Here is a 5,483-nt window from a genome sequence, read left to right as displayed (position 1 = left end):
TTTCCTACATGAAATTGATTTCACATCTTTTCCAAAAATCATTTGAGCATATTGTGTGTGTCATTTCTGGGTACTCTATTGTATTCCATTGATCTATATGTCTATCCACAAGTACTACACTGTTTTGAATACTCTGGGTATATATGAAACCTTAATATTGAATAGAATGATCCATCCCATACTTTATCTTTTTGGTCAACATTGTTTGTGCCCCAAATGTCAAATCTTTGAGTTCTCTGAATTTGAACCAATTCCTCCCCTCTGGATCTGGGTTTGCTCATCTGTAATTGAATTATTCCATCATTCCATGGAGTTGGGAACACTATGAGCATCTATGTGAAAAACTGAAACATTAGTCTTCTGTACAACTTCCCAAATGTCTGCCTATAGTTCCTTTTCCCACAGTTCTTTTGAATGAGTCTGCCAATTGTTTTTTATTTACATTGGAAGCCAAATTACCAACCCATTAGTTACAGACCAAGAATCTGTGTAAATATGACATTATGTTAAATTTTCTTGTTTTACAGCCTAATATACTGCATATAATTCAGTGAATTGACTACTTTTACCTTCTCCAGTAGTGATTAACAATTCAGTTGTAACTGGGTTATAAGCTACTGCTTTCCAGCAATGAATTGTTCCTGCATACTTTGCTGATCCGCTTGTAAAGCAAGGATGTCTCTTTTCTGCTTCTGTTAAGGAGGCAAAAGGTTTTCCCCATCTAACTGGAGATTCTGTTATTCCAATCTTACTTATATAGAACCTCTTCTTTAAGCCTGTTCTCCAGTGCAGTCTGGAATTTCACAAATCTTTTCATGTAAGGCAGCCATGTCCTGTGGGCCTGACTTGGCTAGATCTTGAATATACAGTTTCCATTTAATTATACTGGACTCTTGGGCTTTACCAATCCTGTGGGTCTTGGGTGATCTTAGGATCCATTTCATAATTTGTACTTGCAGGCTTAATATGACTGTGTGACACACAGTAATTTATTCAGTGTCAATTAAAGCCCAGTGACATGCCAGTAACTGTTTTTCAGAGGTAGTATAATTTTTTCCAGCCACTGGGAACTTCCTACTCCAGAAGCCCAGAAGCTTCCACTCTTTAATTTATGGAATTATCAATTAAAGTCCCAATGATCATTTGAGAGATATTTTTTTTTTTTAATTATCATTTTAAGTGAGGCCACATATCCTTTTTGGTCCAGGAGTCTACCAGAGGTTGACCTATTTCTAACTGGTCCTTCTTAGATTTGCCCAAGTTTTTCCATGGAAAAAATCAGAATATTTACTTTTGTATTTCTCATCTTCAGTGTTTCTTGTCTGTTTTAGACTTTTAGGTTCCTGATTTTGTCCCTTCCTTTCTTCCTCAGTTATTTACTGATAAGTTTTCCTCACATTTAGCCCTTTCTTTTTATAAAATATTTCCCATAATTCACCTGTATTCATCATATCAATCTGTTTTCTTGAGATTCCCCTCCTCCCATTTTTATTAAGGAACTAGAGCATGTCCTTTCTGGTTAATTTGTCTGCCCCTTTTCCATCTGTCTCTTTTCTCTTTTTTCCTCAAATTCCATTCTCCCAAATCTTTTAACTGTTTCACTTTGTCAGCAACCTCAGAAATAGGATTTTGAATTTCATTTAATAGGAGAGTCAGAATTACATGTTTATAACTTGAAGAAGCAGTTTTGAAAACCCTGTTTCTAACTGGCACAATCTAAAGAGCATCAGACATACTGTCTGCTCATCTAATAAAAAAAGCACTTTTCATTGCTTCCTCCTTTAATCTCTGAGCAAAACCTTTAAAAGTGACCAGGGACAATCACTTTCAGGCCAGGAAGATTCTATAGGATATTTCTTGAGACATTCCTCAGTGACTATCTCTAATTAGTTGAAGTAGCCTTGATGATTTGCCTTAATCTCTAAAGGTTTGTTGTAAGAAAGAACTATTACTAATAGTAACAAACTTAAGGGCATCTCCATAATGAATCTTGCATCATGTATATGCACCACCCAGGAAATCAAAAGCCCTCCTGACCTTTGGGAAGATCCCCTGGAGAAGGAAATGGCAACCCAATCTAGTATTCTTGCCTGGGAAATCCCATAAACAGAGGAGCCTGGCAGGCTACAGTCCATGGAGCTTGCAAAAGAGTCAGACATGACTGATCAAATAAATAACAAGCTGACCTTTGAGTTAACCTGCCCAGAATATCGTTAATTTAATATTGGGTATAATCCTCCAAAATACTCTTCCTTGCTGCATTCCCTTTGGCATCCGACTCCATTTTACATAACCAAGCAGGCTGTGCCTTAAAACTATGCAATTTAGTTTCTTCCTTTAACTGAGGTGAATTTGTTTTCTGCCCTATGTCATCATCATCATCAGTTTCTGAGGATGAGTTGTCATCCCAGATCTCCCCATCCCAGATATCTGGGTCCCAATTCATTCCAACCTTAGCTAGGGCCAGGTGGACTTCCCTCTTATTTACTTTGTCCCACTATTTTAGATATTTGGCTTGGGCAACTTTAACAGCATTTTTTTTTTTCAACAACAGAATGGAAAATAGAGCTAACACAAAATTCTGGCATTTAACCGTCTTTGTAAGTCATATCAATCTTTCTCCAGTTGCACCTTTACTTCACCAAATTTCTTTTTAGTTTCATGTACCTGAAGGATCCAACCTCTCTGTCCCAGCTATGTACTTGTTTGCCCTTTCTAAAAAATCATGAGCTATGACAAGTAAGTGCTTCCCAGGTGGCACAGTGGTAAAATATCCACCTGCCAGTGCAGGAGATGCAAGAGATGCAAGTTTGATCCCTGGGTCAGGAAGATCCCCTGGAGTAGGAAATGGCAACTCTCTCTAGTATTCTTGCCTGGAAAATTCCATGGATAAAGGAAACAGTTCAAGCAGTCACAAATTGGAAGATAGTTCCTGATATGCAAGTAATATAGCAAGAAACAAACATATATATCATGAAATTGGAGAAACATTTGCATCCAGATTCAAGCAATACTGGGAGGTCCCTCAAACAGCAATTTGGAGTTTCCAATTAGAAGATCCCAGGGAATGTGTTCATCCCACAAGTGAGACCTCAGAGTACCATCCAAAGGAGTCCTGCTTTTATCACCAAGCCATAAGCTGATAGTCATCAGCTTATGTGAAAGGTGCACCTCTGGCTGTTATGCTAAATGCTTGTATTTCTAGTCTTAAGCCTCATAATGTTTGCTGATCCCTGGGAACTGGCCAGATTCCCAAGTCCAGGAGCTTTGTGACTTACTCCCTTCCTTATCTGTTGGTTCCCAAGACGTACTTTCACCATTTCTGCTGGTTAGCAGCTTGATATGCAATACATTTCAGGGTCTCTGTCCAGACAAAGGCCTCTTGTTGCCTCTGATACCTGAACAAGACTCTTCTATTAATTTTCCCAACACTACCACAATAAGTCTAGTTAATATTTGTCACTGCCATACATTATATCCCCATAATATTTGTTTTATAACTAAAAGTTTGTACCTTTACCTGTTTTGCTCATCCTACTACCCCCAAACTCTAGTCACCACCACTTTGTTTTCTCTATATATGAGTTAATGTTTTGTCTGACTGTTTCTTTAGACTTCACATGTAAGTGAGACCATATGGTATTTGTCTTTCTGAATGTTGAATTGTATGAATTCTTTGTATAGTTTGGATAGTAACCACTTATTTGATATATCTTTTGCAGATATGTTCTCCCATTCAGTAGATGGTCTTTTCATCTTGTTGGTAGTTTACTTTGCTGTTCAAAAGACTTTTAGTTTGGTGTAGTCTTGTTTGCTTATTTTTGCTTTGGTTTATCTTGCCTGAGGAAACAATCCAAAAAATATTGTTAAGACTGATGTCAATGAGTGTACTGCCCATGTTTTCTTCTAGAATTTAATGATTTCAGGTCTTACATTCAGGTCTTTAATCAGTGTTGAGTTAATTTTTATGAATGCTATAAGCTAGTATTCCTGTGTTATTATTTTGCAAGTGGTTGTTCAGTTTCTCCAACATTGTTTATTGAAGATACTATCTTTTCTCCATTATATGGTTTTACCTCTGATGTGAAGTGACTGACCATATATGTGTGGGCTTATTTCTGGGGCTCTGCATTCTGTTCCATTTATCTATGGATCTTTTTATGCTAATACTATATCATCTTGATTGCTATATCTTTGTAATATAGTTTGAAATCAGGAAGAGTGATGCATAAATCTTTAAATTTATTGTAAAGATTTCTTTGACTATTTGAGTTTTTTGTATTTCCATACAAATTTTAGGATTGTTAGACTTATTTCTGTGAAAAATGCCACTGAAATAAATTACACAAAGAAAACTGGAAAATCCACAAATGTGGAGATTAAGAAACATAGTACTGAACAACGAAGAGTTCAGAAAAAAATTTAAAATATACAAAATAAATATATTGAGAGAAACGAAAGTAGAAATACAATATAAAACTTAGGGGATGCAAAACAACAATTTTAAGATGGATGTTCATAGTGATAAATGCCTACATGAAGAAAAAAAAAAAAACTCAACTTAATTTTATACACCAAAGAACTAGAAAAATAAGAATAAATGATATACATCTACTATTGAAAGAAAAATGAGAAAAAACCCAAAAATGTGAAAATTAAACAGCATGCTACTAAAAATCAATGGGTCAATGAAGAAATCAGAAAATACCTCAAAACATATCAAAATTAAAAAATCTATGGAATCCAGCAAAAGCAGTTCTAAGAGAGAAGTTCATAGCAAAAAGGTCTTCTTCCAAAAATAAGAAAAATCACAAACAAACAAACTAATCTACAACACAAAGAGAAATTGAAAATGAACAAACAAACCCAATGTCAGTAGAATGAAAGAAATAATAAAGATCGGAGAAGAAATAAAATAGAGGTTAAAAATGACAGACAAGATCAATAAAACCAACAGTTGTGTTTTTGAAAAGGTGAATAAAATGGACAAACCTCTAGCCAAGCTGACTATGAAGAAAAGTGACAAACAAAATAAGAAATGAAAGAAAAGAAGTAACAACCAATACAACAGAAATACAAATAAAATCATAAGAGTACTACAAAAAGTTGTAGGCCAACAAATTGGACAACTTAAAATAAAAGAAAAAATTTCTATAAACTTAAGGTTGAATCAAGAAGAAACAGACTATTTAAAAAGACTGATCACTAGACATGAGATAGAACCTATTTTATTTTTTAAATTTATTTTATTTTATTATTTTTAATATAAATTTATTTTAATTGGAGGTTAATTACTTTACAATATTGTGGTGTGGTTTTTGCATACATCAACATGAATCAGACATGGCTGTACATGTGTCTCTCCATCCTGAACACCCCGCCCACCTCTCTCCCCACTCTATTCCTCTGGGTAGGCCCAGAGCACCAGCTTTGAGAGCCCTGCCTCATGCATTGGTCAAACTTGCATTGGTAATCTGTTTTAT

This window comes from Bos javanicus, chromosome X (assembly GCF_032452875.1).
Source record: "Bos javanicus breed banteng chromosome X, ARS-OSU_banteng_1.0, whole genome shotgun sequence".
NCBI classification, from domain to species: domain Eukaryota; kingdom Metazoa; phylum Chordata; class Mammalia; order Artiodactyla; family Bovidae; genus Bos; species Bos javanicus.
Note: the sequence above shows the minus strand (reverse complement) of the source record.